We start from the raw sequence: 13,206 nt of genomic DNA on the forward strand, positions 1-13,206 counted from the left end.
TAATTGGCTTTCTGCTTCCACCAACAGGCAATCATCTTGCTTTTCATAGTCTTTAAGTGCTGGTTTAACTTACAATACCTCTAAGTGCATTTGGTTGGTGGAGGGATTTAATGAAATTTGAAAACTTGCTTCTAATTATGCTTCTCAGCCTGTCTCTCTACCCACCCCCCACCCCACCCCGCCTTTACTTGGATCTTCTCTGTGAGCACAGGCAGTGTCTTGGGGCTGTGTTATAAGGAACAGAACCAATGAAGATGTTTCATTCTCTGTGTTTCTTTCATCTTTATTCTTTGAAGATAAGAAAGGGGTTATTTTTTTATTATTATTATTCTTGATTAGCAAGACTTAAAGGAACACCTTAGGATTTCAAATTAATTAGCAATGTACTTCTACCTTACATCACTTCTTTGGGTAAAATTGGTTATGATATTTCTTTGTCCTGTACCTTAAAAAAAATCCTCCTGTTTATCTTGGGTAAAGGCATTTCATGCTTTAGCATGCCAATGCCTACCAAAAGGTATTATGTATACATGATGGGCCTTCACAGTGAATCCTGGGGGTGGGGGTGGGAGGGTGGCACACAGGGGCTCCATAGTTTACAAGTCAAATTGTTATAAGAATATGCATTATTTATGAAAACACTTTTCAGATATCTATTAAAAAAAAACAAAAACCCAAAGCTTGCTTATATTGAAAAAGTAAAATGCCTGAGCTGAAAATTGCATTTTGTGTGCATCAAAATGCTAGGAACTATCACGGGAGGCTGTGCACTATCCAGGTCACAGGCACTGAGATGGTATTCCTATTTGAAAATATGATTATTTATGATGTTCTTTCTGCTCTGCAATTCCTTTTAAGTTTATCATCGGGGCGCTATTCTTGCTGCTTTTCCCCCCCATACCTCTTGCATTATTCCTCAGCTGTCTTGATCCACTTGCATATTTGCTGCTTCGCATAATCTCACTGCCACTTTTTTCCATTTATTTTCTCCCGCCCTCTATTTTGCCCCCCAGAAACATGTATATATAAAAAAGTAATTTTCTGATTTTTCCACTTTGCTTACTCTCAGCAGAGCTCAGCTGAAGTCACTAAGAAGGTTCTTTCCCAAAAAGAAAGCAGAGGAGTCTCAGCATGAACTCCCCTTCGTCTGCAGGCATTCAGAGGCATTTATAAGCCATTGTCTTCCTCTCTCCAGAAACCAGTGCTGTGTGGTGAATTGTGCAGAATAGAAATGCCTATAATGAATGTATTTAGTGCTGGGTCACGCTGATGAACATTCCGCCCCTATGCATAATACTGTTTTTACACGTTTGTAGCCCTTTCAAACTGCTGATCCCCAAACCCTATAGGCAAACTAGGAAAACTACCCCAAGCTACTGGGACTTCAGAAACCCAGAGCCATCTGGCCCAGATCTCTAACAATCTGAGCCAATAATTATATCAATTCAGGCTTTAGTGAACCCCTTTGCAAACACCAAAAGAGCAAAGTAAGAAATTAGTGACTATTCAAAGTTGGAGTGAGAATTCAAAGATAATCTAATTCCATTGGTTCCAGGGAGTGTTTTCTTTGTGGATTTGATAAGTAGCCCCCCCATCCCCCCTCCCCGCCCCGCAATGGACATGATTACCTTAATGCAGAGGCCATTTTTCCTGATTTTTAAAAAGTAAAAATATATATTTTTAATTTTTTATTTATTTATGACAATATGCTTGAACAGAATTAATCAGTGCGAAAGAGCTTCCAAATGAAATATTTAAAATAGGTTGTAAATTATTACACTATATAATAAAAGCCCAGTGACCAAAATGGTAGAACAACCAGAACAAGTAGAGACCAGAACAGCCACAGCAAGCTGTTAAGGGTGATCAGGCAGGCAGAAGCAGTTAGGGGTGATCAGGCAGACAGGCAGAGTGGTTAGTGGCAATCAGGCAGGCAGAAGCAGTTAGGAGCAATCAAGCAGGCAGAGTGGTTAGGGGTGATCAGGCTGGTAGGCAAACAGTTAGGGGCAAGCGGTCCCTGATTACAAGAGGAATGTCTGACTGCCTGTCTTAGGCCCAATCCTGGGGATAGGGCCTAATCCAGCCATCACACATCCCCTGAGTGGTCCTGGATTTTGAGAGGGTGCAGGCTGGGCTGAGGGACACCCCCCGCCCCCAATGCACAAATTTCATGCACAGGTCTCTAGTATATTCATAAAGAATGTTTTTCTATGAGTCAGTTTTGAAGAACTTGGAATCATTTCATGGAGCATAGCATTTTTCACTTACGCTATCATCCTCATCAAATATCATTTCATGTTTATCTTGCCAATCTCTCCCTGAGAAATAATATATGACTATTTGATAGTATTGTGCTTTGATTTGTTCTTCGTATATAGCAGTACTCTGTTTTTTAAACATGTTTTCAAAAAGGACAAAATAGAAAATGAATCTTTCCTTTGCATTTTTGATTAGTTCCAGCAATTCATAATATCCTTATTTGGTAGCCCTGAAAAGAAAATTCCGAAAAATCTCTCTCCCATGTCCTGTGCTCTTTGTGAAAGGGTGTCTGTTAGGGGAGAAAGAGCAATACACTCTTGCAGGTTGCAGCTAATAGTGATGTGATTGAACTTTCCCCTTCTGTAATTTTGTAGTCAGGTAGAAGTTGTAGAGCCTCTCAAACAACTCCTCAGATACCCAGTGAAGGAGAATTGATTCAGCGGTTCTTCAAGTTCATCTACCAACGATATGGAGATGGTTCCACCTCTTGAGGACTATGGCACTCTGATATTAGGCACCAGAACACAGGAGGAGAATCTTGGCTACTTCCAATGTGATTTTTACCCACAAGGCTTCTTTTACCACTTGAGCCTAAATTGGCTGACAATTGCTAAGCCTAGAGAAAAGATACCAGCTGGCATTTGCAATACATCCCATCACCTTTAATAACACTTTTTATCATGCCATTTATTTTGATTACTTTTGTTTTAAAGAAAATGAAGCTTTACAATTCTAAATCTTTAACATTTCTTCTCCTACTAAAGAGCAAGGGAAATATGAAATAAGATTGTGGTTTTCCAGCACATATAAAAGTATGTCTCTACAAGATGTGAAGAATAGTGTTGTTGTTTTTTGTTTTTTGTTTTGTTTTGTTTTGTTAGTGGAATACAAAATTAAAGACTAAAATAAAAGGTGTGGATTTTGTTTTAAAATTCTTAGGAATTAATTACTATGCTATCATAGCATAGGAAATACAAAATAGGTAGAAGAATATTCACTTTGATCAGATATTATCAGCTTTCCCATCATCAAAAGAATATGGGACGTTGCAGTCTTCTTGTAGATTGGTATCACATAGTTTTTCCTCATAGTATTTGTGGTGAAATGCCTTGTAGAAGGAACCCATGGTCCTGCTTGATTCCAACATGTCCATACAAGCCTAAATAATTGCTATGTGTCTTGGGAAAATTAGATAAGAGCCACAGTTTTATCAAACAAAGGCTGGTAAAGTTAAGGAATCCCAACACTCTAGAACTGTTTACAATAAAAAGCTTGGCTTTTTATATGAGTCTAACACACATATAAACGCAGGTACCACCACTTGGTTAGCTGTGTTACCCTGAACAAATTATTGAACTTCCCCAAGTCTGTCTCATCCTCTGGGAATAATAATAATACACTTCTACCAATTCTTGTAAGATTTAAATACAGGCATACCTCAAAAATAATGTGGGTTCAGTTCCAGACAACCACAATAATATGAATAGTGTAATAAAGTGAGTCACACACATTTTATGGTTTCCCAGCACATATAAAAGTTATTTTATACTATACTGTAGTTTATTAAGTGTGCAAGAGGATGATGTTTAAAAATGTACATAACTTAATTAAAAAGTAATTTATTGCTAAGAAATGCTAATCATCATCTGAGCCGGTTGGAAAAATGATGCCAATAATCTTGTATGACACAGAGTTGCCACAAACCTTTGATTTACAGGAAGATGTACTATCTGCAAAATGCAATAAAACAAAAGTGTGATGAAATGAAATTTGCCTGAAATTGGGGCTTTCCACAGAACTGGCCCAGAGTAAATGTACAACAGTTTAGTTTCCTTTACTTGGCCCCTGTGTGTCTGTTTCCTCCTTACCATCCATTGAAGAAAAAAATATAAAGCTATGGAGATGAAGCTCTCTCTAGCTTTGATTTGTGAAGGTCACCTTTGAAACAATCGACAAAACTAATAGCACTGATCTATGAGGGAGGACCCTGGAAACTTGCTGATTCACTGAAGAAAATTCGAAAAGATTTATCAGATCTGCCAAAGTATACCTCCAGACTCAAAACCATAGGAACATATCTAATAACACAGTTAAGGACATTTATCTCACATTGGGTTTAGGATACAAACCTAGTATTTGCCTATTCTCAAATGGTATGAGACCAACTTTTTTTAAATAACATGTCACACTATATTGGGAAGATAAAAGGATATAATTTGATATGATACTTGGCAACGACAAGAAAAGATAAAACTTGTCAAATACGATTTTCATTTTATAAAATCACTATTCGACCATTTATCAACCATACTGCATCTCTTTATGCTGTTCTCCCTGTATACCATTCACTAATCTAGTCAAGAATACAATAATAAAATATCACTGAACAACATGAACCCTTTATTGGAACAACATCGACATAAGATCAAAAGTTTGGAAATGAGAATGGACCCTAAACTCTCCTTATATTTGTAAAATAGAAATAGACTTTAGTAGAATTCTGATCAACATGGGAGGAATAAATGCCCACAGGAGGACAACACACCTGGAGGTATAGTTGTGCAGATGCCAGGAGGCAGTATCACTGAGGTCCAGAAAGAGTTGGAGTTTATGACAGGGACAGGTGCTCGGTCAGTTTTGTCTGCCTGAGCAATCAGTATTTGGGATGTCCTACCAAAGGTATTACATCAACTTCCAGCTGGTGACTTTGGGTCTGAAAATGGGCAATCAACTGAGTCCCTATGCTAGGCATGCAGATAAGCTACTATGCCTTCAGAACTTCAGAGTTTTGGAGTCAGGCAGATTATGGAATGAGAGATTATAACAGAGAGAATAAGGTAGACACCTAAGATCTAATGTTCTGAAAATTGGTGTATATACTGGGAGCCTTGTCAAAATTTGAAACCAAATCACGAAGTTAGAGTGGATGGCAGCCATGTTGTTCTCAGCATGAACCATCTGAACTATTGTAAACTCACTTGAATTCCTTCTCCTCCAGGTGGTATACTGATGCAGAAAACTAAGCCTCCAAATGTTTCTGGTAGGAGATTTGAGAGACTTGGAAGTGTGATAAGGCCTCAAGTGAGTTGGGTCTCAGTTCTTAGTTACAAGTATTGCTACACAGTGTATGGTCCATAGAGCAGCAGTGTGGCATTGTCTGGAAGCTTGTCAGACATGCAGATTCTCAGCACCCTAGACCTACTCAAGGAGATTCTGCATTTTTAACAAGATCATTGGCTGATTCACAGGCACATGAAAGTTTGAGACACATCACTGTGAAGAGTCATCTATTGTCTAAAGTGGTGGAAATCCTGACATGATGGTACTCACATCTTCTTGTGCTGTGAGATTTTGCTCCTCAGAGGAGTTTGTGGAGATTTTCAAAGAAAGGGCCAGGGCTTATATACATTCAATTGAGAATATAAGAAGTGATATAAGAGAAGTTCTCTATGAAGGCAAAATCACCAAAAGGGAGAGAAATTAAGCTTCTCTCTGGATCCAGTCATTGTTTTATATCTGTTATCACCCTGTCCTCACCCACTGAGGCAGTGCAGTTTTCATTAGGGAGGGTAATACTTCCCAGAAAGAGATCTAATTATTTTTGAAAAGCTATTTCCGCAAGCAAAAATATCTTCATAGTCATTCTGTTTATGTAAATTTGTACATATGTCTGTGCTTAGGAATATCCTGTCCAGTGTTTTGCATCTGTCCAGTACACATAAATAACAAGTTTGCTTTATGTTTTCTTCTTGCCAATATTGCTTTCAGTGGTGTAGTAAAGCCAATTTTTGGTACATTGTTCATTTATCCTTAACTAAGCCTGTTGCTGATGCTTGAATCCTTTGTGTTTATGTTAAAATCCATTTCACGTACAGTACTTCTAGAGGTTTCTAGCCAATATCTAATTTATTCAAACATTTTTTTTCCCAACTGGGAGTATTCCACTACACATAAAGTGGTGTCTGTTACTAAGATCAAGTTTCTAAAAATATTAAAAAAATCTAACATGGCTTAGATATATTAGCCTTCATTTAAAAATAAAAGTCAGATGAATGCCATTTTAGGACAGTTTGGATTATATTAAAACTTTTTGAAAGAAAGTTTGATATAGTATGTTAAGCTTAAATAAATGTCCATTGAATATTAGCATCAACTGTGCACAAAGAATTTACTGTTAGTAAACATAACTAAGTTAATTGCAGTTTCAGTGTCCAGTTGCTTATTTACTTGGAATTTGTGGGAAATTGTGCACTTAACAGTAACCATTCCCCAGTTGAAGCACAATCAATGAGGAAAAAGGTAGGATTTGTAGAGCAGGAAGAGCAATTTCGTCAAATTGTAGGTTGCTTAAGGAAAATAAAAGGTTCAAGGTATTCTGTCAAATAGCAAGTTTTATCAAGACTAATTAAAATTTTATAAAATAAAGTACATAAATGATCAATAGACCATATATGTAGTTCCATAGTTGGTCCTTGGAAATGTGTATACTTTCCATTCCTTTGCCAACTTATAAAGGAAATAAATAGTTTGCATACTTTTATATAATAAATGTATAATAATTATACAGAAAATGTTTCTGTTGAAGCTAAGGAAGGTTGCTAACCCTTCATTGAAAATAGTGCTTATTTCCTATAACACACTTGGAGGCTACCATTTGTGACAATATTGTGCCTCTTTATTACCTAGTATTTATTTTTATTTTGGATAATTTAAGTTAAATAAACTAATAAGTTATAGCTGATATTCTCTATCTATAGAAATCTAACTCCCCCCCAAATTTCTCATTCAAACAAGAGAATATTTTAGAAAATATTTGATTCCAGAGCAAGTTAAACATTATAGCAAATATGTACTCCAAAATGTAATAAAGTGGGCAAAGAGTTTTATATTTAGATTGAGTTCCTCATTAAAAACACACACACACACACACACACACACACACACACACAAAAACAACAACAACACACACACAAAAAAAAAAAAAAAAAAAACACCACACATTTAAAATAGTAACATCTCACATAGCATTGCTAAGATCTTGGAATACAGTAAACATAAATGCAATAGTTAATTTAAAGTCATGTGCCAAGTGCTTTATGTATTTTTTATCATTTAATTCTTATAGTAATATTAATAATAAAATGTTTATAATAGCTAGAAACATGTGAAATACAAGTCAGAGAACCCACCCAGTGTCAACCTGAAGGAGTTTATTATCACAAGATACTAGACACACAGAGATAAGATATTTCTGACACTAAGTTATTAAGCCCCACCGTGAACCAGATTCCTCTCATTCTCCTGCTCTTTCCTCTTCAATGTGCTGCCTTAACCTTCTTTCCTGAGTTCCTCATCAAGAAAAAAAATATGTTCTAGGAACCTTCCACTGATATCCAGTTAAAGTTTATTGGTCAGATTTGTGTCACATGATAATCCATCAGTCTCTAGCAAGGACAGTAAAATTGTCATGACTGGCCTAGACTAATAAAGTTTTATCCCTGAGTTACAGGAACAGTGCCATCACTTCATACAAAGTACTAAAATTGGGGGTTCAGTTAACAAAGAGGAGTAGAGAGTGGATGTTAAGTAGAGAGCATATGTTGTCTGCCACATTAATCCTAGAACAACTTTATGATAAAGCAGCAGACTCACAAAGTTTAAGTAAACTTTCACATGGCTAATATATAGTTGATACTGAATTTGTGCACCTGACTCCAAAAGTAATAGCTACTTGTTTCTTAGATATCAAATGAAAAAGTCTGTCCTTTTTAAAATTATTTTCCTTTTCAAAATTATGAGGCTACTAGAAGCCTGATGAATGAAGATTAGTGCAAGAATGGGCTTGCCTTCCCCTGGCTGCCTGCACTGCCTTTGCTCCAGCTGGAGCTGCCTTTCCACTGTCCCACACTGCCTAGAGGTCCAGAGTAGTTGGCGAGGTGTAGAATGCCTGCATCGTTGCCAAGGTGATGATGCAAGCATCCTGCCTCTACTGCTCATCACCTGTGTATGCAAATTACCCCACCATGTTTGTTGAGTTAAATTGCATACTCACTCCTGATTGACTGGTGGGTGTCACGAAGTTTTGGTCAATTTACATCTTTCTCTTTTATTAGTGTAGATAGAGTAAATAACAGTATGCATCAAGGTGAAACTGTGTAATGGAAAAATATTCCATCCCATGCAACACAAAAATCATCACTGCTTTGTCCTATAGATGTTATCCTTGAACATGATCAAAGCTGCAGGATTAAGGTTTTTAGGCAGATCTGGATGAAACAGAGGAGATAAAAACAGAGATGATATTTTTTTAACTCTAAATATCCCAAATCCCTTATGACATCTTCACCCTCCCTGTGATATTTCTCTGAGACCAGGCACATGCAGAAAGAAACACAATTGAATCATTAAAAGGTGCAAATAGAAAGTCTAGGAAACTGAGAAAAGGAGAATAGACATTCAGATCCTCAGTTATGTTATAATTAGAAACATTTCCATGTTTGAGCCAAAGCAAACCAGGGACTGACACAGAGAGTGATCTAATGCAATACAAGAGATACTGACCTGAGATCAAAGATACTCACTTCCCACTCAGCAACTCTTTGATGTTGCCTCATTGTTCATACCAATGCCAGTCTTCCCAGCAATAAGTCACTCGCCAGAATTTTTTTTTTTTTTGTATACAGCATTGAATCCTAAATTTGGGAAGAAGACATAAAAAGTGCACCTGGATATCCTGCTAACATTGAGTACTCAAGAGTATATTATTCATTTTGACACACTTTTCTAGAAACTCTGCTTTCTGTTGTGAGACTAAATGAAAGACACTAACATTCTGGCAGAGAAAGTAATATAATTTAAGGCAAGCAAATGTGCTTTTTCTTGCACAGCCAAAGCACTGAATTTAATCATTTAAATAAATAACAACAGAGAATTTTTCTTTTAATTTTAAGTCACACATATAGTGTGCAACATCATGAATCTGCACAGAATCTCTAACATTAACTTAATGGAATCATAAAATAAAATTCACTTCCTCCACAACCTCCAATACAAATTTCCTTAGACAAAATGGTTGCACATTTCTGTTCTTTCAGAAATACTAATAGAAATATGAAAAAGCAAATATTACCCTCCTCGTTTTTATCCAGAGCAGCTCAGCAAAGCACAATAAAATTGTTTAAAAGTGATTTTGCAAGATAGTGTTAAACTTATGGAAAGCCCTGATTTGGAGAAAATTAAACTAACATATTTGAGCTTTTTCACAATCAGCAACTACAATATTTGCTGTGTGTGTGTGTGTTTTTTTTTTCTGTTTTGCTGTAACTCTGCAATGTTTTAAATTCAAAAGGTTTCTGCTAGAATTGGATTATGATTATTATGCAGGAGCGTATCCCAGTATAAACAGCTTGCCTGGCATTTACATATTGCTCCCACATGCTTCCATATCTGACTTCTCTGTAAGTCAAAAGCACATATTTTATTATGATGAAAAGAACACAGTTTTTTATTTACTATAGGATCTTGTGTCTTTACAAACAGAATAATCCAGTGCAGTAGAGCTTATACAGACCAAAACCTGAACTTATAATGATAGAAACTTACAAAGCATGTAAATACTTCCAAATAAAATCTGCATTATTAATTCAAGATCACCAAAGGTTGCCCACAATGAATTCAGAAATCCCAGCCTAACTAACTGCTTTTATACTAATGAGGGTCAGCCAGCTGAAAAGAAAGTGAGAACCTAAGCAGCTTTTATTTAACCTCCGGAGAGACATTGCGCCTCTCTCTTAGGGCAGCATAAACATGACAGATCTTCCCTATCAGCAGTCGCCATTGAACCAAACCCGATTTTCGGATACTAGAAATAGTGCACTTTTTCCTGCAAGGAATACAATATCACGTTTTCAGCAAAGCAGGCATAGGCATCCTCAAAAGGTTAGGTAACTGACATTTAACAGAGTTTGTCACAGTCATGCCATTTCGCTGCCCTCCTGGGGAGCACTAAACAGCCATATGGAAAACAGTGCCACACAAACCTAAAACACCAGTATTGTGAGGGTCACTTCCGATTTTACTTGCCTCTGTTCTCATCATTCATCTTCCTAAGACAGGGCATTCCAGCCTTCCTCGTCTTAGATATGTAGTACATTAGAATAACTCAGTGATCAGTGACCGACAGCCAACTCTAACTCCGTAAAAACACATCGTTTTGGCTAAGACTAATTAGGTCAAGGGGTTTTCTTTTCATTGAGAAATAAATATTCATTGCAATTCTACATTCTAACCTGCATTCTCTTTTGATTTTTTTTCTGTAGGGATAAAAATGGCTGCTTTTTCTCACTGACATAAAAAACCATGTGGCCTTGTAAATCTGACGTAGAATAAACAGCTTAGGAGGAGTTCCAAGAGGAAGGGCGGGCATGGTTTATCAGGAGAATATGCATCATATACCGAACATCAGTCTTTCCATGTAAATCATTAACTGTTTGAGTACAAATGTTTCTCCATAAAGAATCAGATGTTCCTTTTCCTTCCATTCCTCTATTAGATAAAAACAAATGCCATGAAGTCATTGCAAAAGACAGCAAACAACTTTGTTATTGTAATGGGCATTTTTTTTAAACAATAGGTCTAGCAGGTGGCATGTGGCTATAGTTGGGTCTATCTCCATCTCCAGGGTGCCAAGATGTCCCTCAAAGTTTCTGTGGGAGGAATCTGTTGGTGGGATTTGGATTGTAAAGGCACGCGAGCATCTGCTGCCTCCCTGGTCTCATTACCATTCACACAATTAACTCCTGTGGCTCTCAGCTCAGCAGCCAGAACCAAGGACTCAATTTTACTGCCTCTTTGACAATGCGCATTATCATTCATCTGAACTTCAGAGTTCTCAGGCTTTCAACTCACTGGAAAGTTTTCTCAGGAAAATGGATCGCTCACAGGAAAGCACCAGAAATGAAAAGTGAAGGAGCAGAGCAGAAAAATGGCTTAAGGACCCAAACCAGCACCTGGGAGGAACCGAGGTTCCGGCATGTGGAATTTTATTTCACTTTATAATAGCATGCCACATCTTTCAAGACCGTATCATCTTTCAAAGGCCTATGTGTTTAGTCTAATATGTTCAATTAAGGAAACCATGATCAGTTAACAATAGTTATTTCAACTGCCCTCAGTGATTCCAGCTCAAATTTTGCAACCTGCAGAAGCTTTGGTTAAGACCAAAACTCTGTCTCACAGAAAAGCTTTTGAGTAATTTTCAGTAAAGTTTGTTGAAGGCATTTTGAAATGAAAGGAGGGAAAGATTCACAAAAGAAATGACAAATTTAGGCAAGTCTATATTTTTAAAGACTCAGTCAGATGAATCCAGTTATTAGAAATGCTACCATACCTGAAAATTGAAGCTGTACTGTCCCTTTAAGCACGTTGTCTTATGATAAATATTCATAAACTGCAGTTATTAACAAGTGTATGTTGGGCCAGAATGAGGTGATAACATATGACTTTTTTTGTATCGCAAATACAAAAAAGCAGAAGTCTGTTCTTTATTTTAACTACAAAGTGGTTCAAAGAAAACCTCTTTTTTTGTTACTCAGTAAATAATTATAAAAACTGCACCTTCTCTTAATGATAAAACTTAATTTTGAAAAAGAAGCATTTAAAACAATCTGGCTCAAATACAAGAAGGCTTCTTTGTTTGAAACAACAAAAGAATAATTAGGTTGTTAAAAACTAGGAAAGTTGTGTTATGTGGTGAAAGCTTTGAAGTTTTTTGTTTGTACTTTATGAAAAATTCAGGTTGTGAAAGAGAAGGTTTACAAAACTATCTGCACTAAGTAAAACTTTACTCCAATGACTTCGCTTGGGGGGATATTATAAACATTTGTTATATCACTGTTGAATATTTTGCATTTATTGAGCTTTAAATTTTCTCAGAAATGGAAACCAATCTTATTGAACCTGATTGTACTATTTCTCTGAATTTCATAAATCAAAACATACAATTTCATTAATACAGTGTCCCAAAATGTATAAATACACTTTGAATAATTATAAAGGCAGTGTTTATTAAAATGCATTTCCTTTTTGAAATTGAGCTATTAACTTTTAAAGCATGTATACATGTTTTGGGGGCTATAGATAGATAGATATAGATATAGATATAGATATAGATAGCCTTGTGCAAGAATCCATGTGCCAGTAGGTCCCTGCCACCCTCCTGTAGCTACCCCACACTCCGCTCATAGCTTGCTGCCCTGCCTGGTCCTCTAGCTCTTTGCCATCTGATTGTAGTTCACTGCCCCACTCTCCTGCAGATCCGTGATCCAGTGGTTATGTGGTCAGTCATTATGCCTCAAGGCATAATGGCTAATCAGCATATTCCTCTCTTATTATATAGGAGATAGATAGATAGATAGATAGATAGATAGATAGCCAAAACCAGTTTGGCTCAGTGGATAGAGCGTTGGCCTGAGGACTGGAAGGTCCCAGGTTCAATTCCAGTCAAGGGCATGTATCTTGGTTGCGGCCATATCCCCAGTGGGGGTGTGTGCAGGAGGCAGCTGATTCTCTCTCATCCATTTTTCTAGCTCTCTAGCCCTCTCTCTTCCTCTCTGTAAAAAATCAATAAAATATATATTTAAAAAAATATATCTAGATAGATAGATAGATAGATAGATAGATAGAGATAGGTAGATAGATAGATAGATAGATAGATAGATAGATATAATTCTGGTATTAAGAATAAGGACACTTTCCTTAAGATTATAAATTTCTTATTATAGATGTGTTACTTAATTTTATATATCATTCTATACTAATGGACAAAATGCACAGCTTATCAGGTAAGATACAGGAGAAAATAAAATAATGTTTGGGATGTGAAATTCAAACTGACATCGTATGAATGGAGAAAAGAAACTTTACTTGAGGTATTCTAATACTTATTGT

The sequence above is a fragment of the Pipistrellus hanaki genome, assembly GCF_964339955.1.
Source record: "Pipistrellus hanaki genome assembly, chromosome: 5".
NCBI classification, from domain to species: Eukaryota; Metazoa; Chordata; class Mammalia; order Chiroptera; family Vespertilionidae; genus Pipistrellus; species Pipistrellus hanaki.